Source organism: Salmo salar, chromosome ssa11 (genome assembly GCF_905237065.1).
Source record: "Salmo salar chromosome ssa11, Ssal_v3.1, whole genome shotgun sequence".
NCBI lineage: Eukaryota > Metazoa > Chordata > Actinopteri > Salmoniformes > Salmonidae > Salmo > Salmo salar.
The window spans coordinates 24,229,543-24,249,257 of NC_059452.1; the positions used below are offsets into that span (position 1 = coordinate 24,229,543).

The 19,715-nt window shown below is 43.0% G+C and overlaps 1 protein-coding gene across 2 annotated transcripts in view; it reads right to left on the bottom strand.

Annotated features, from left to right (window-relative positions):
* LOC106562313 (potassium voltage-gated channel subfamily C member 1) overlaps positions 1–19,715 on the bottom strand; it is a 46,685-nt gene that overhangs the window by 18,940 nt on the left and 8,030 nt on the right. The window lies entirely within an intron of this gene.

Below are 19,715 nucleotides of genomic sequence, written 5' to 3' on the forward strand. Positions count from 1 at the left end.
CGGTAAGAGAGTTGCTAGTACTGTTGGAGCCTACACAGAGGAGGGGAGGGACAGAGGGGGACGTTATGTACTGTACGGGGGAAAGCTTGTTTCTGGGTCAGCTTTTGCGCCAGCACTTAAGGTATTTTTTCCGGGAGGGCACTGTGTTCACCATGGCATCTGGCCCAAACGATAACATGTGACGGTGCCACCTCATCAATTTTGAATGGTGCTTTAATGCATAGTCCTTAATGTATAGGCAGATATACACTGCTGCCCATAGATTAGGGATGACAGCAGTACTGCTGCTGCCAGAAGAGGCTGATGGGGTTGCATAACTCCACTTAACACCACTGGAATATTATAGCGATGCTCCAGAACTTTTGTATAATTTCAGCCAGTAGTTTTGAAAGTGGTGCTCGTGAGCCAAAACAGGTCCCAGTTTTTTGTGTACTACATCATCCAATTGTATACTACATCATCCAATTTGTGTGATATGTTACAAATCAAACTTGAACACTATGTTAAGAATTTGTTTTGCTTAAGATCCCGGCCTGTATCTTTAAAAAGGTCCAGGTCTGAGAGGAGGTAGGCACTGCCAGGCACATACACTACAACCACAGTACAGTAGTGATAGAGCCAGGGTCCTACCTGGACATGAAGGGCTTAGTGATTACATTATAGAAGAACAAATGACAATTAGGTTATTTTTCTAAGACGAGTGCACCTCAGTTATTTTTGTGCATGGTCCACAACTTCCAACATCCTTGACCTTCAACAAACTGAGTCAAAGCGATGTCAATATAAAATATAAATCAAATTGATCTTTTCAACTCCAAACAGGAATTTACGGTATAGTACAGGCACACCTTACAACCCTGATACTTACAATAACAACAACAACCTCTCAGGAGAATGGATTCATTGACAAAAGAAGCAAACTAGGGTGTTAACCTCCAGTGACCGTTGAGACGCTTGTATAATGGAAAAGGGCACAAAAAACCTATCCCAGTTAACACTTTACACTGAACCCTATGCAGTACCTTTTTCCAGTAGGTTTCATTCAGGGTAGTAAATGTACCTTGTGTCCCACTGATACAATCAGATACAGAATCAGAGACAGAAAAGACAATACAGACAGTCTGACTGACTCATTAAATTGAGAGAAATTCATTACTTTTAAAGAAACCTTGCTAGAGCGATTCACTCTGATATGGTCTACTGTTGTTGAAGGCTTTGCAAGCTGCAGGCTCTACTGCAATGTGTACTAATGAAACAGATAAAGGGTTACATTAGATATGCCACCTCCACCCGCCTAAGGCAGCAGAGGCCTGGAGATGACGGCACACAAGACTGGGAGAGTGATGTGTGAAAGACAAAAAAAACCACTGCGATGTCTTTCTTAGAAACACACATTCATTCACACTCACACTCTCATTCTCTGACACACATGCAACACACACTAGACATTGACAACAACAACCACAGCACAATAACAAGATAGAACATAATAACAATAACAACAAGATAGAACTGCTAAAGGGGGAGGAGTTGCAATCTACTGCAGAGATAGCCTGCAAAGTTCTGTCGTACTTTCCAGGTCTATGCCCAAACAGTTCGAGCTTCTAATTTAAAAAATGTATCTCTCCAGAAATAAGTCTCTCACTGTTGCCACCTGTTATAGAACCCCCTCAGCTCCCAGCTGTGCCATGGACACCATATGTGAATTGATTGCCCCCCATCTATCTTCAGAGTTCGTTCTGTTAGGTGACCTAAACTGGGATATGCTTAACACCCCGGCCGTCCTACAATCTAAGCTAGATGCCCTCAATCTCATACAAATCATCAAGGAACCAACCAGGTACAACCCTAAATCCATAAACATGGGCACCCTCATAGATTCTATCCTGACCAACTTGCCCTCCAAATACACCTCTGCTGTTTTCAATCAGGATCTCAGCGATCACTGCCTCACTGCCTGCATCCGTTATGGGTCTGCGGTCAAACGACACCCCTCACCATTGTTAAATGCTCCCTAAAACATTTCTGCGAGCAGGCCTTTCTAATCAACCTGGCCCGGGTATCCTGGAAAGATACTGACCTCATCCCGTCAGTTGAGGATGCCTGGTTGTTCTTTAAAAGTAATTTCCTCATCTTAAATAAACATGCCCCTTTCAAAAAATGTAGAACTAAGAACAGATATAGCCCTTGGATCACTCCAGACCTGACTGCCCTTGACCAGCACAAAAACATCCTGTGGCGCACTGCACTAACATCGAATAGTCCCCGCGATATGCAACTTTTCAGGAAGTCAGGAACCAATACACACAGTCAGTTTGGAAAGCAAAGGCTAGCTTTTTCAAACAGAAATTTGCATCCTGTAGCTCAAACTCCAAAAAGTTCTGGGACACTGTAAAGTCCATTGAGAATAAGAGCAAGCCTCCCCAGCTTCTCCTTTGTCCAAATCCACATAGCAGATGTTCTGAAAGAGCTGCAAAACCTGGACCTGTACAAATCAGCTGGGATAGACAATCTGGACCCTCTCTTTCTAAAATGATCCGCCGCCATTGTTGCAACCACTATTACTAGTCTGTTCAACCTCTCTTTCCTATCGTCCGAGATTCCTAAATATTGGAAAGCTGCCGCGGTCATCCCCCTCTTCAAAGGGGGAGACACTCCAGACAAACTGGGAGACACAAACAGGGAGAAACAAACCCAAACTTTTACAGGCCTATATCCATCCTTCCCTGCCTTTCTAAAGTCTTCGAATCCCAAGTTAACAAACAGATCACTGACCATTTCGAATCCCACTGTCACTTCTCTGCTGTGCAATCTGGTTTCCGAGCTGGTCATGGGTGCACCTCAGCCACGCTCAAGGTACTAAACGATATCATAACCGCCATCGATAAAAGACAGTACTGTGCAGCCTTCTTCATCGACCTGGCCAAGGCTTTCGAATCTGTCAATCACCACATTCTTATCGGCAGACTCAACAGCCTTGGTTTCTCAAATGACTCGCCTTGTTCACCAACTACTTCTCAGATAGAGTTCAGTGTGTCAAATCGGAGGGTCTGTTGTCCGGACGTCTGGCAGTCTCTATGGGGGTACCACAGGGTTCAATTCTCGGGCCGACTCTTTTCTCTGTATATATCAATGATGTCGCTCTTGCCTCTTGATGCGGGTGATTCCTTGATCCACCTCTATGCAGACGACACCATTCTGTATACATCTGGCCCTTCTTTGGACACTGTGTTAACTAACCTCCAAATGAGCTTCAATGCCATACAACTCTGCTTCCGTGGCCTCCAACTGCTCTTAAACGCTAGTAAAACTAAATGCATGCTCTTCAACCGATCGCTGCCTGCACCCGCCTGCCCGACTAGCATCACTACTCTGGACGGTTCTGACTTAGAATATGTGGACAACTACAAATACCAAGGTGATGGCTAGACTGTAAACTCTCCTTCCAGACTCATATTAAGCATCTCAAATCCAAAATTAAATCTAGAATCGGCTTCCTATTTCGCAACAAAGAATCCTTCAGTCACGCTGCCAAACATACCCTCATAAAACTGACTATCCTACCAATCCTCGACTTCGGCGATGTAATTTACGAAATAGCATCCAACACTCTACTCAGAAAACTGGATGCAGTCTATCACAGTGCCATCCGTTTTGTCACCAAAGCCCCATATACCACCCACCACTGCGACCTGTATGCTCTCGTCGGTTGGCCCTCGCTACATGTTTGGCGCCAGACCCACTGGCTCCAGGTCATCTATAAGTCTTTGCTAGGTTAAGCTTCACCTTATCTCAGCTCACTGGTCACCATAACAGCACCCACCCGTAGCACGCGCTCCAGCAGGTATATCTCACTGGTCATCCCCAAAGCCAACACCCACTTTGGCTGCCTTTCCTTCCAGTTCTATGCTGTCAATGACTGGAACGAATTGCAAAAATCGCTGAAATTGGAGACTTATATCTCCCTCACTAACTTTAAGCATCAGCTATCTGAGCAGCTTACCAATCGCTGCAGCTGTACATAGCCCATCTGTAAATAGCCCACCCATCTACCTACCTCATCCCCATATTGTTTTTATTTACTTTTTGCACTTTTGCACACCAGTATTTCTACTTGCACATTCATCATCTGCACATCTATCACTTCAGTGTTAATTTGCTAAATTGTAATTACTTCGCTACTATGGCCTATTTATTGCCTTACCTCCTTACACCATTTGCACACACTGTATATAGATTTTTCTGTTGTGTTATTGACTGTACTTTTGTTTATCCTATGTGTAACTCTGTGTTGTTTTTTGTCACACTGCTTTGCTTTATCTTGGCCAGGTCGCAGTTGTAAATGAGGACTTGTTCTCAACTAGCCTACCTGGTTAAATAAAATAAAAAACAATAACCATAACAGTCACTGCAGCAACAACAACCACAATAACACTTCATTCCACAAGTGTAAATGAAATTCAATTACTTTGTTTTCACACTGACTGTTGCCATCTGTCCTGTCCTCCACATAAAAATAACCTTCTGGTTGGGTTTCTGAAATGAAGACAGGTTGTGGTAAGGCCAGAAGGAAGAGAAGAGAGTGTTACTGTCCTTGTCACCACAACATTTTCTCTCACAAGCCCAGCAAAGGTGACAGACTTGCTTCCATTCTTTCACTGGTGTGAAAACAAATCAGCAGCATCCCTGCATGGGCTCAATTACCGAGACATGTCATTGGACTGATAATCAATTCTAACTGCTGTCAACTTCCTGTGCAGAATATCCAACATCTAAGTCCATGTGACATTGCTCTCAGAACATCCAACATTTTCTCCAACACGATCAACTATCTGTATCAATACAGCAACATCATTATTAATAATGTATGATATGCAGCTGTTAGAGGAAAACCTGGAACATTGGAAAAGTATCATATTGTTCACTAATGAAGGAACTTGAGCCGTTAACACAAATTCCATGAGTCCAATTGAACTCTCCAGAGAAAATAAATGAAAAAGCTATCTTAGAAAAAATGTTGAGTAACCTTTTCTTTATCTTTATTCCATGAATGCCTATAGACTGCTGGTACTGAACAGAGAAACTGTGCTGTAATATACAGTAGATACGGGAAACGATCACCACATCATTGAGGAACTTCTAGACAGAGTGGTATCATGGCATGTGCGTCATTTGTATCCTAAATGCATTCTCTAAAAGCTTTATCTTGAGACAAACTGCTAATCTCATATCATATTATACATTAAGCCAACATTAGAGCCACCCTTCCTCGTTCTTACCTCTGACCTGCAGCACAAGCAATGTTTGTGCATGCATGAATGTGTCTGAGCATGTGTGTGAAAGCATGTGCTTGTTAGCATGCATGGCTGTGTGTGTAAACATCGTCCAAGGCAGATTGTGATGTATTTGATCTGGTGTTCTCAACAGAACATGTATCAACAACATTTACAGAAAATGAATGAGTGAGTGTCTTACTATAAATGAGAGGCAAAGTGCATTATAACACACTCATGTGAATTACTGTATGTTGTCATGGTTTGGGTGTGGGGGTGTTTCCGTAATAGATGTGTGATTAGCTTGTTGAGTTGTGATAAATCAGTGTTACAGAAAGCCAGGAAGTCATTTGAATGAACCATTAGGGAGTCAAATTTCCACCACTGTAATAGGCAAGTGAAAATAACCCAAAAGACATAACGTACAGATGTATGATCTTAAGTTGAGCTAATTTGCTACAGTAGGAAGATAATCCTTCAGCAACAGGAAATTATAAATATTATGTGGATTATAATTAATGGACTTTTTTGTAGGGGTTGATACACTTTTTTCGTAAGGGAAAATCAAGTCTGAAATTTCAAAGTGGAAATGACAACCTTCAGAAATCTTCTTTAAACCTCAATTACACTACAAGTTTTAAATGTCCTGCATTGAGGGAAAGCTCTCCTGCAACAGGGGGATCAAATTAAGATCATTTAACTGTATTATTCCGGTTTGGAGCAAATAAGTTTTAGAAGTGCTGAACATGAGCCATTGTCCTGTTTGCATTACAGGTGAAGGAACCGCCTGCACACAGGACTACCTACCTACAATCCCACTCATACAGTACAATCCCACGCACAGAACTGACGCCGACCCAAACATAATGTCTATACTGCAGACTAACCAAAGCAAGCAAGCACTTGCACTACACCTATCAGCTCTATTTGAGAAGGTGGTTATTTTCCCCTTTGTGTCTGGGCTGGCAAGTCCTCACCCTTCAGTGGGAGGGATCCAAGGACAACGCTGAGTTTATAACTGAGAATGTAACCTTCCTCCAAGGAAACCAATCAGCAGGCCTTTCTGTCAGAACACATCACACACTCATCAGAGATGGTTATAGAAGCAATACCGTTGGGAAATAAACACCCAGCAGCTTCACTACCAAGCCTCTGCTACATGGAACTGAATTAACAACAACACCATTAAATAAGAAGCTTAATGGACAGAGATTAATAAAGATAGAAATGTGACCATAAGAAATACTGTATGTAAGCCTGAGTGTGACACTTGGCAGTGTGCTGTACCTGCTAGTTTAAGGACACAACCACTGAGCAGAATACTGCATGGATATTAACATTCAATATGGAATTAAATCAATTGTATTGAGCACAAAATATTTGGAGATATTTGGATTTTGCTGTGGGTTCTACTCTGCAAATTGTATTGGTCATATTCACATATTTAGCAGATGTTCTTGCAGGTGTAGCAGAATGCTTGTGTTCCTAGCTCCAACAGTGCAGTAATATCTAACAATACACAACAACATCGCAAGCATGTTGTTTGTTTGAGAGGATGCCTTGAGATAGTGAATACACAATGTAATTAAGTTAAAAGGCTGCAAAGTAGACTGTGCCACAGAAAGCGTGTACATGTCAAGTATATCAAATGCTTAATCAGGAAATGTTTGAAGTAAGTTACAGATGTAGGATCTTAATTTGATCACTGTTTTTTTTGCTGAAATGCAAACTTGTAGTGTTTTTGAGTATTAAAAAGGCTTCTAAAGTTTGGCATTTCAGACTTGATTTGCCCTAATGAAAAATGTATCAACCCCTACAAAAAAATCCACATAATAATTCACATTTCCTATAGCTGTAAGATTATTTTCCTGCTGTAGCAAACTGCCTCAAATTAAGATCCTATGTCTGTAGATGTTTCAGTCACAGTGCCATTGTAAGTGTAGAAGACAGCATTGAGTCAATGCTAAACAAAATAAAACTGCAACCAGACCCTTCTCTCCTACAACCTCTCCCACACTCTCCGTCTCTTTTAGACTCATGCCTCCTAGAGATGAAAGCATGTCACGTTCTCTTATGTAACGACCTTTCCCTCCATCCATCTGCCTTTCTCTGTGCTTACTGTATGCGTTTGTGACAATGTTTTTGCATTGCCTGTTTATGAGTGTGTATTACATGCAGTATGTGTAATTTTAGATAAATACTTTGTATATATAGTGTATTTGTTTCATGTAAAGTGTGTTTGTTTGAGTTTGTTCCTAAATGTTATTAGGCATGCATCTGCATGAGAGAGAAGAGAGAAAAAGTGTGAGGTGCTCTAAGGCTCAGTTGGTAGAGCATAGCACTCACAATGCCAGGGTTGTGGGTTTGATTCCCACGGGGGACCAGTATGAACAAATATGAAACTGAATGCACTCACTACTGTAAGTCGTTCTGGATAAGAGTGTCTGCAAAATATGTCAAAATAGAACCCTGGGGACCTTTTCACATGTTGATGAGGAGGGTGGATAATGTTGTTTTCTGTGAATCAATGACTGTCTCCGTGGGGTTAAAAAAAATCCTGTAATATTTACAGTAACATACTGTACCATGTTCTTCAGTAACTTACAGGTAACTGGCTGCCAGTAAATTATCTTAAAAACAACATGCATTATTTTTACCGTGTAGGGATCAAGTTACAAGCCTTGCCTAATAATTGTCCATCTACATTTACGTCATTTTAGCAGACGCTCTACGTTTTAGTACATGAGATGCTTAGCCTTTGTGTGAACTCCCTTGCAGTTCTAGAAAGGCCTTGACTGACAGTTTAAAAGCAGTGTCAATAAATAGAGACATTCCAATGTAACTACCGACAACATAAACAGCTAAGACCTCATCCACAGTTGGCTCAACCCCTCCTGTATCATCCATCCTGTATGTGTTTTGTTTTTGCTATATCGATGTGAATATTGATGTGAATATTGATGTGAGTATTGATGTGTTTGATGTGTATTGATGTGTATACAGGGCTCATCTGTGAAAGAGACTTTGGTCTCAGCATGACTCCCTGTTAACTACAATAAAGGTAATAAAAAACATTTTAATCAGCAGCTAATATCATAAGTGGCTTTCATTGATAAAAAATGATATTATATCGCCAATGAATGAAACTAATGCTATACAGGCAGTCAAGTCCAGAAACAAAATTCATATAACATACACATTTAGTGACAAGGTCATGCAAATGTAAAAAATACTATATTGGTTTTCTCTCCAACAAATCAACAAATAGCCTACATCAGATCCTTTATACTGTAAAATGGAAGTCATATTGAACTGATGGATTGAACATTTCTTTGGAAGACATTTGTTAGCACAGTAACAGCCCTTGGTAACCATAGTATGCTTGCAAGGTTGAAATGCTTGCTGGCTGTTTTTAGTATTAGGTTGTAATTAGATTACCCTGTCAGAGTATGATCTGAGAGTGCCAGTAGAGACAGTAGAGACAGTAGAGATTGAACATGTGCTGCTGAAGCTGTATGATGCCTCAGAATGCTGAGTTAGCTCAGAGCTCCACAACCACCTCCCTCCCTGCTCCACTCAACTACTGCAGTCTCTGGTGGGAGATAAAACATGAAAAGGTTATTGCTATGAAACTATTGCTACTGTGCACATCGAAGAGAGAGAATGCATATGTAGCATTTACAGCACTATAATGAACTTTACAAATCCATTCATACACAAACCACAACAGATTGGGTCATCTGAAACTATAGGAAGAAGAAGAATGAGAAATTGCACATCTTGACTATATCTTCTTCAAGCCAGCCATATTTAAATATCAAAGGCAAAGCCTTTACTAAAACCGTCTATCAATTAGTTTGGCTCTAAGTTATCTAAAACACTTCAAATAACGTGACTTGATAGTGCCAACACATAATGTGGCTCTGTTCCAACTGTTCCAATGCCTTGCTTTTGGTAAATTACTCACATCGACTATGAAAGCCTCTATTTTGATGAGAGGACAGAAATGATAGAGAATGATTCTTGAATTATGTATACTAACTTAGCTCAAGAACCCTTATGATTACTGAGACTCAAGCACCGAGGTGTAACATACTGTAACATGAATGACAATATATGTAGGCAGATAAACACCAAGGTAAATGATGAGATACTGAAGGACTCAGACACTTGGCTGAAGTGGTTGGGATAGCAATAAGTGAGCATTATAAGGAAGCCGTGCATCATCATGCTATCCCATGGCCTGGGTTTAACGCCTGCTCTCTCTGATAATGTACTCACCCAGCAACAGACACACAAAACATTTGCCTAGGGCATGTGTGTCAGTGGTCCCCGTTCTCAGTGCCAGTGTGCCATTCCTCATCATCACTGCTGCCCACACCACTCACACAAAACACTTACATTTTAGTAATTTTGCTGAAGCTCTTATCCAGAGCGACTTACAGTTAGTGCATTCATCTTAAGATAGTCATAGTAAGTAGATTTTTCCTCAATAAAGTAGCTAACAGCAAAGTCAGAGCTAGTAAGAGGGGAAAATCAAGTGCAAGAGTTAGATCACAAAATCCTTTTCTATTTTTTAAATGGGGCGAGGTGATGGGGGGGTGCTGTGGGATTATTTAAGACACTCTTTGAAGAAGTAGGTTTTTAGATGTTTTTGGAAGATGGGCCGGGACTATGCTGTCCTAGCTTCAGGGGGAAGCTGGTTACACCATTGGTGTGCCAGAACAGAGAAGCGCTTGGACTGAGATGAGCGGGAGCTGCCCTCCCGTAGGGGTAGGAGGGCCAAGAGCCCTGATGTGGCAGAACGGAGTGCTCGGGTTGTGGTGTAGGGTTTGAGCACAGCCGGAAGGAAGGGAAGGGCAGTTCCTCTTGCTGCTCTGTAGGCAAGTACCATGGTCTTCTAGTGTATACGAGCTTTGACTGGAAGCCAGTAGAGTGTGCGGAGGAGTAGGGTGACATTGGATAACTTGGGAAGGTTGAAAACCTGGCGGGCTGCAGTGTTCTGGATAAGTTGTAGGGGTTTGATGGCACATCAGGGAGCCCATCCAACATTGAGTTGCAATAGTCCAGATGGGAGATGACAAGTGCCTGGATTAGGACCTGTGCCCGCTTCCTGTCTGAGGTAGGCTCGTACTCTACGGATGTTGTAAAGTAGGAACCTGCAGGAGCGAGTCACTGCTTTGATGTTTGCAGAGAACAACAGGTTGTTGTCCAGGGTCACGTCATGGCTCTTTGCACTCTGGGAGGGAGACACCGTGGAGTTGTGAACCGTGATGGAGAGGTCTTGGAGCAAACAGGCCTATATCCATCAGTAATCACCTTGGCCACACATACCAATAGCAAGTGACTACGTACAGTAGGTGTGTGTTATTGTCCACAAACATGCCCTGTGATATTGTTGTGGGAGTTGCATCCTGCTGTACAGTATACTGTGTGGCTATCTTGGTTATTTCATATTTAAGTCACACACACACTTAATATAAATACACTTATGAACATGTGAGTAAACATCAGATGAATCTGAGGGAATTCTGACATAATAAGCCTAATGTCAGATAAAAACATGACGAGCCGTTGAAAAGCCTCTAGTCACATTGTTGACAGCGTTCTGAGGATATCCCTGCTTCCCTCAGTGAAGCCTTACTTCCCTCCTCGTCCATAATCATGCTGTCACCCTGCCTGCTGTCCCTAATGTCTCTGTCCATTTCTGGTCCACCAATTAGCACGGAGCAAGAAACACATTCACTTTGACTTAACATTCAAATGAAAAACAATCTCAATCAAAACAGCTAAATCACTGTAGTTTTAATCTATTTTCTTTTCATTGAGACTAAGCTATTGAAAGACATGTATTTCATTCAATAATCATAGTGATATTTGAGAGCCACACATGAGTGTTTTCTGTGAAAACTGGGTTGCCCTTAAGTAGGTCAAGTATGTCAACAGGGAGGGCTCAACATTTAAAAAACAGTCTTATATGGGTTATATCTTCAGTGGGATAAATCTGAGTGACACCCCCATGTCAGATGGTATGGTCTGGCTGAGGTAATGGCTATGCCAGCATGTATAGCTAACGGACAAAAGTGATGAATAAACTGAATAAACACTCCCTCACCATGCCAGACCATTCAGGCCGAAACTGGAAAGACAGAAAATCTTGTGGTTTTGCAGGTCATGAAGATCAAATCGTTTTGGTGTTTAGGATTTGTCAGATGACTGTTGGGTGTATGTTCAGAGTAAAGGTTGTTGGAGCCAGTGTTATCTTGTAGATGAAGGCAGAACAAGTGAGTCTAACTTTCATCTCTGTTTGGCAGTGTAATGGTGGCGTGAGAGGCCTGTATTCTGACTCTATATTTGCACCAGTTTGAGTGCTTTTAGCATTCCTCTCTGCATGGGATATTAATTATACAGGAGCACAGGGACGAACCCCACTGCTTTTTAAGGGGTGTCCTGCTCCACTTCTTTTGGGAGCAAGAGCTGCGTTAGATATCTCAGTGACCAGCTTTTGATTGGTTTGTGCATTTCCCTATTGGAGTTGGACTGTGTCGATGTGTATCATGCACATGCTCACCTACATGTGCATGATGTGTGTTCATACAGTTACAAATGTGAACCTCAATGTACTACAGCATGCCACATGGTAGACTAAGAGCTGGTGTTGTTTGATAAAACAATATGTCCATCTATCTCGGCCCCAGCCCTCCAGACGAGCCGGTCTCCGTGTGGATCTCCTTAAAACCTAGATGACTTCCGGTTCAAATGCGGCAAGGTTAGCCATGCAGCATGTCTCTTGTGTAATAGGATGCCTCCCTCACTCTCTCCATTAATTACCAGGGTCTGTGCCCAACTCTGCTTCTGCGGCCTAATTAACGCTAATCGTTCCAGCCCCCAAAGGAGCAACCAGCCTTGCTATGTTCAGTTCAGCCTGGATCTGTTACTCACTCTGTGAGGTTAGAAGCTGCCGTCCCAGCCACACTGTCTCTCTAGGGTGATTACGTAGACGTATAGATACTTTCCATGTAGGTGCACTTTTCTCATTCATTTTAAGTAGACTGGATCTCATTCTAAACTCAAGAGCTGTTGAGCTGAATATCAGGAGTGAGTCAAAGAACTACACTTCCCAGAGTGCACCAGCAGCAGCAAACCGGCTGCTTGTCACCTGATCAATCATTTTCACTGATTTGGAGCACCTGTGAAGGCATGAATGGCGTCAGTCATTCAGAAGAACAAACTTCAGAGGGAAAACTCCAAGTTCACTCACAGGTTCAGTCCAAAGACGCCAATGGTAAAAGGCTTAAATGGTTAATTCATCTTAGTTATTTAGAATGTTATTTAAATGTTTAAACTAATTTAAGTTCATTAAAATGTTTAATTAACATGGTAACTTTTTGTTCTGTCTTTAAAGGTTTACAACCTAATTTACTGGCTAATTTACTGGCTAATTTACTGGCTAAATTACTGGACAGACCAATCAACAAACTAAAAATGAAAAAGATTGAGTCGGAAAATTGAGTTGTCCCTGTGTCCTTTGGATGGTGAACAAGAGGAGGACTTGACAGTTGTAAACCACGCGGAGCGGCCTGGCCCTGAGGATAAACGGATTCAGATCCAGAAATAAGCTGTTGACGCAGAGGAAGTCAAGATGGCGGAAGATGTCCTGGGGAAGTCGGTCCAGCAGCTCAAAAAGGAGAGGACCACTGCAAAAAGCAGCTTCACCAGACAAGCCAACTTCATTTCAAGAGGAGCAAGCAGCATGCTTCAAGTGGAGTTAAAGGAGGAATTCGCTAAGCTTTCAGATTGTTTCAGAAAGATGCTCGATGCCAACGATGACTACAGGATTGGACTGGAGGCTGACATGACTGAGGATGAGGAACCAGGTCTTAATGAACAGCAAGAGGCTGACATTGATAGATCTGTAAATGAAGGTGAAACAAAGTTGGCGGAAATAAGAGACATTGTTCAAACAAACCTGTGGTCGAGGTATGGAAGGAGTGAACTTCTTGTGGCAATCCTGGAAGCAGAAAAAGCCAATGATAAAGCGGCTTATGTACCAGTGGAAAGTGCCAATTTAGAGGGCTATGAAGTGCACCTCGCTCTCTTGGACAAGAGGATAAAAGAGGCCATCTCAGCAATGTCATCATGGGAGCGATGGATCCCTGTAGAATTAACCTGTTAGGGCTAGGGGGCAGTATTGACACGGCTGGATAAAAAACATACCCGATTTAATCTGGTTACCACTCCTACCCAGTAACTAGAATATGCATATACTTATTACATATGGATAGAAAACACCCTAAAGTTTCTAAAACTGTTTGAATGGTGTCTGTGAGTATAACAGAACTCAAATGGCAGGTCAAAACCTGAGAGATTCCTTTACAGGAAGTGGCCTGTCTGACCATTTCTTCAACTTCTTTTCCATCTCTATCTTTTACTAAGGATCTCTGCTCTAACGTGACACTTCCCACGTCTTCCATAGGCGCTCAGAGCCCGGGAAAAAACAGAATGTCGTCATTCCAGCCCCAGGCTGAAACACATTATCACCTTTCTCAAGTGGCTGATCAAGGGACTCTGGGCTTATGCGCGTGGCCCGACCGCCCCCGCCTTTGTGATTTTTTTCCTCTGTTTGCCGAAAAGGAGATTCCCTGTCGGAATATTATCGCTTTTCTACGAGAAAAATGGCGTAAAAATTGATTTTAAACAGCGGTTGACATGCTTCAAAGTACGGTAATGGAATATTTAGAATTTTATTGTCACGAATTGCGCCATGCGCGCGACACTTCTTTACCATTTCGGATAGTGTCTGGAACGCACGAACAAAACGCCGCTATTCGGATATAACGATGGATTATTTTGGACCAAACCAACATTTGTTATTGAAGTAGCAGTCCTGGGTGTGCATTCTGACGAAGACAACAAAAGGTAATCAAACTTTTATAATAGTAAATATGATTATGGTGAGTGCTAAACTTGCCGGGTGTCTAAATAGCGAGCCCGTGATGCCTGGGCTATGTACTTAGAATATTGCAAAATGTGCTTTCACCAAAAAGCTATTTTAAAATCGGACATATCGAGTGCATAGAGGAGGTCTGTATCTATAATTCTTAAAATAATTGTTATGCTTTTTGTGAACGTTTATCGTGAGTAATTTAGTAAAATGTTAGCGAATTCCCCGGAAGTTTGCTAGTTCTGAACGTCACATGCTAATGTAAAAAGCTGGTTTTTGATATAAATATGAACTTGATTGAACAAAACATGCATGTATTGTATAACATAATGTCCTAGGGTTGTCATCTGATGAAGATCATCAAAGGTGAGTGCTGCATTTAGCTGTCTTCTGGGTTTTGGTGACATTATATGCTGGCTTGAAAAATGGGTGTCTGATTATTTCTGGCTTGGTACTCTGCTGACGTAATCTAATGTTTTGCTTTCGTTGTAAAGCCTTTTTGAAATCGGACAGTGTGGTTAGGTTAACGAGAGTCTTGTCTTTAAATAGCTGTAAAATAGTCATATGTTTGAGAAATTGAAGTAATAGGATTTTTAAGGTTTTGAAAATCGCGCCACAGGCTGCAAGTGGCTGTTACGTAGGTGGGACGCCCATAGAGGTTAAAGGACGAATTAGATGGAAGAGTCATGGACGTAAGAGCATTCTACTACAGGTTTGAGTTAAGAAGACCTGAATTTGCCACTGTACGGACGACCAATGAGCGAGGCACAGGAGTGAAACTACTACCCCAACCGGCAACATCCACACCAATAGTGAGAATCAAGCCAATCTCTCTACCTATCTTCAATGGAAGCAGGAGAGAATATCACAGATGGAGGAAAGACTGGGAAAGCCTGCAAAAGCAGGGAGAGCCATCCGGATCAACTGAAGTTAAGAAAATTCAACTCCTGGAGAGTGTGGATGACAAAATCTCAAAAGACCTCAGACTTTCAACCTACACCACTGCCGATGACATGTTCAGAGTCCTGGAGAACAGGTATGGCAACAAGTCAACCATCATAGTGGAAATCCTGGAAGTGCTGGAGAAGATGCCACATGTGAAAGGGAACCAACCAAGAAAGGTCATTGATCTCATACAGTCAGTGGAGAAGGCTCTAGTAGATCTCACAGAGTTAGGAAACTCTGGAGCCATAAATAACCCACTGGTAATTAGATCCATTGAAAGCAAGTTGCCTGACTTCATTAAAAGAGACTGGGTTATGTTCATGGTTGAACCCAGAAACGCTGTCACATCAGACAACCACTTTGTCATGCTCTTGAAGTTCCTGAAAAGTCAAGAAGGAATACTGGAGAGACTCGAACAGCTCAGAACTGAGGAGAAGGTGGAAAAATCGGATCGTTTGGACAAGAAGTATGACAGAAAGATTGCCTCAACAAAAACCACAAGGAAAGAAGAGCTTGATGATGTATGTGGTGTATGTGGTGATAGTGGGCACAACAACAAGATCTTCCTCTGTAGAAAGTTCAAAAGACTTAAGCTACCTGAAAAGAAAACTGTATTAAGAAAGCTGGGAGCATGCAGAAAATGTCTCGGATGCCATGATGAAGATGGATACTGCAGAGACACTTTCCTATGCAGAAACAAAGACTGTAAAAGGGAAGGTGGTGCCCCAGACCACCATTTTTTTCCTCTGCCCAAAAGGAGAAGTCAAAAGAGGGGAAGAGAGAAAGAGTGGAAGAGACGGCAAAGGTGAAAGCAAGCTAACGGAGGAACAAGAGAAGATCTTGTCTGAACTTTCCCAGGAAATGGTAGATCGATGCAGAAAGGCTTTCACCAACACCAACAAAACCGCAGTGACACTCGATGCTTCAGGCCAGTCTGAGCTACTGCAGAGAAATGGGCTCACTGAACTTCCTGTCATCATGATGTTGATGCAAGTCACGGCGAACGCAGTGCAGAAGATTGGGACTTTAATTGACCTTGCTTCAGACACAAACTACATTACCCATAAGGCTGCTGAAAGACTGAGGTTAAGACATGAGAAGATAACTTTAGTTGTTCATAGGGTTGGTGGTATGACCATTAAAGTGAACACACTAAGGTATCTCCTCAAAGTCAGAGTCAAGACACCTAAAGGGACAGAGAGAGCTCATGAAAGGGTCTGCTACGGCTTGGATGAAATCGCCAAAGTGCATCAAGTAATTGAACCTGAGAAGTTGAAAAAATTCTTCCCAGAAGTCAAACTTACAGAATTGGAAAGGCCAGAAGAAGTCGAACTTCTCATTAGCCACCGAGAGGGAAGACTCGCTCCCCAGAGGGTAAAAATCATGGGAGACCTCGTCTTGTGGGAGGGTCCATTGGGGAAAACAGGGGGTGGAGCACATCCCGACTTATTTGAAGAAGTGGAGGTTGCACTATATGAGTCCAAAACACACTTTGCTCGCTCCATGAGGACAGCAGCTGTCAAATATCAAGAAATCACAAGTCCAACAACTGACACAGCCCAGCTACAGCAGGAGGATGTGACTCTGACCAAATTTACAGCTGCCAGTAACCGTGAGTTCCTTGAGTGGTGGCACTGGGACAGCATCGGAGCTGCATGTGAGCCAAGATGTGGAGGATGCCGATGTGGAAACTGTCCACCGGGAGGAAAATAAATGACCCTGGCAGAGGAGAGGGAACTGGAGATCATTAAAGGAGGCCTCACCTACGAGAAGGGGGATGCTCACACATCGGCTCCATATTGGGATGTAAAGTATCCTTGGACGGTAGATCCAGCCTCTCTCCCGAATAAGAAAAGTGCAGTCCAGGCTTGTTTCTTAAGGATGGAAAAACAACTAAGCAGAGAGCCAGACTGGAAAGTTGCATATGCTACCCAAATCCATGAAATGGTCGAGCGAGGCGCAGCCATAAAACTCACCAACAAAATCATGGACGAGTGGAATGGACCAGTGTGGTACGTAAGCCACCTGGTTGCACCAAACCCTCATTCGGTAACAACACCGGTTCGTATTGTATGGAATAGTAGCCAGAAATACAAAGGCGTGAGTATGAATGATCTTCTTCTGAAGGGACCAGACGTTCTCAACCCTATAAGAGCTGTCTTGCTGAGGTTCAGAGAGGGGACGTATACATCTCTAGGAGACATCAAAAAGATGTACAACTCTGTATGGCTGGAGGAGCGTGAGATGCATCTTCACAGGTTCCTCTGGAAGGACAGCCCAGTTGAAGAGATAAGTGAATATGCAATAACCAGAGTCAACATTGGGGACAGACCTGCTGGTTGCATTGCTCAGTTGGCTATGAGGGAAACAGCACGCCTGCCCAACTTTCTTCACTTGGAGGATGAGTGCAGAGTCATTGAAGAGGACAGTTATGTGGATGACCTCTTAACCTCCCAAAATGACCTGGATAAACTTGAGAAAATCACAGCAAATGTAGAAGAGATCTTGAAAGCTGGAGGGTTCTTCCTCAAACCATGGGTCCGGTCAGGGCAAAGTGGGAGGCAAGGAATGGAGGTGGAGGGTCTATCAAAGGCACAAAGTAAAACCTTAATTCTTCCAAATCAAATGAGGGATGAAGACAACAAAGCCTTGGGTATCGGCTACCGAATGGATGAAGACAAGCTCTACATGTTAACCTCAGTTAACTTTTCAAAAAGGAAAAAGAAGATGAGAGTTGTGAAAAATCTTCTCAAGGAGGAGGTGAGAACTGAGACACCTAACCCACTGACTAGGAGGGCCCTCTTAAGCCAAGCGGCTGGACTGTATGACCCAATTGGCTTAGTTACACCTGCCAAACAGAAGGGAGCAATTATTGTTCAAAAAGCATTCCAAGAGGGAGGGGGTGGGAAACTAACCCAAGAAACCTGGGACCAACCTCTCTCAGAAAGCCTCAGGGAAGAAGCCATCCAGCTTTTTGAAGAATATGTGCAGCTTGGAGAGGTGAAATTCCACAGGAGCCTCACACCAGCTGGCTGGGAAGGGAAACCGTGGGGCATCACATTCTCTGACGGAAGTGATAAAACCTATGGAGCTGTGATGTACTTAAGATGGGAGACAAGTCAAGGCACTAAAGTTCGATTTGTTGAATCAAAAGCCAAGCTGACACCCCTGGATCAGAAGGGAGACGCTGTAAAAGCTGAGATCTGTGGTGCTGTCTTCGCAGCCAGGATCAGGAAGTATGTGGAAAAGCATGCTCGAATGAAGATCGAGAGATGGTTCCATCTACTTGACAGTCAAACGGTCTTGGGAGCCATTCAAAGAGTCAGTTATGGGTACAAAACCTTCTTTGCAAACAGAGTGGGTGAAATCCAGAAGGCTGGACAAGTGCAAGACTGGTGGTGGATTCGTGGGGATCTAAACATAGCTGACATCATAACAAGAGGGGGTGCTCCTGAAGATTTGAAGGAGAATTCCACATGGCAAGAGGGACCAGAGTTCCTAAAGTGGCCAGTGGAGGAGTGGCCTATAAAATCAGCTGGAGAGGTTGCAGCTCATGCCAGGGAGAGTGTAAACAAGCTCCAGAGGAAGGCATTCTCAGGTGCATTGACAAGAGCTGAAGCGAGAAGTAGTCAGCAGAAAGAAGACCTACAAGGCACTCAGGAAAGTCCAAAGAGTGAAACTCAAGAGGGAATACCTGTGGTGAACCCAACTCTTCTTAGAAGGAAGCCCACTGGTTGGGTTAAAGATCTTGTGGAAGTAAGAAGATTCAGTAGCCTGTCCAAACTGGTGAGAGTCGTTGCCTGGGTTTGTCTAGCAGCCAAGCAGTGGCTGAAGAGGAAGGGCCGGGCCCCTAAACAGGCAAAGAGGTAAGATCACCCAAGCAAGCTGTGCCGACTGTCAAAGAACATGAAGATGCACTCAAAGACCTTTTTCTCGCAGCTCCAGAAGGTACAGATTTTTCAGACACAAATCTAAGCAGACTGACAGTGTACAAAGATGTGGAGGCAGAATTCAGACATTCAACGAAGATAAGACAGCAGTGCCAGTTTTACCCTTTGAAGCATGGGTGTCTACACTGCTGGCACAAGAATCCCACAAAGCAAACCACGAGGGAGTGGCGGGAACCCTTCTCCGGATGAGGAAGAAAGCCTGGGTAATAAAACGCCGTAGACTTGCCAAGAAAATGGTTGACAGCTGTGTGGTCTGCAGGAAAAACAAGGCAAAACAGTGTCAACAAATCATGGCTGACCTGCCTCTAGAGCGAACAGGCCCACCTTTTGAATTCACCGCCATGGACCTGTTCGGCCCTTATGAAGTGAAAGATGAGGTCAAGAAGAGAACTAGACTCAAAGTATGGGGAATAGTCTTCTGCTGCATGGCTTCCCGAGCCATACACACTGAAGTGGTGAGTGACATGTCATCTGAAGGATTCCTGCTAGCCTATCAAAGGTTCACTTCACTGAGAGGACACCCCAGAAAACTTTGGGTCAGACCCTGGCACAAACTTTGTGGGAGCCAAACCCGCACTTCAAAAATTCTTTAACCAACAAAAT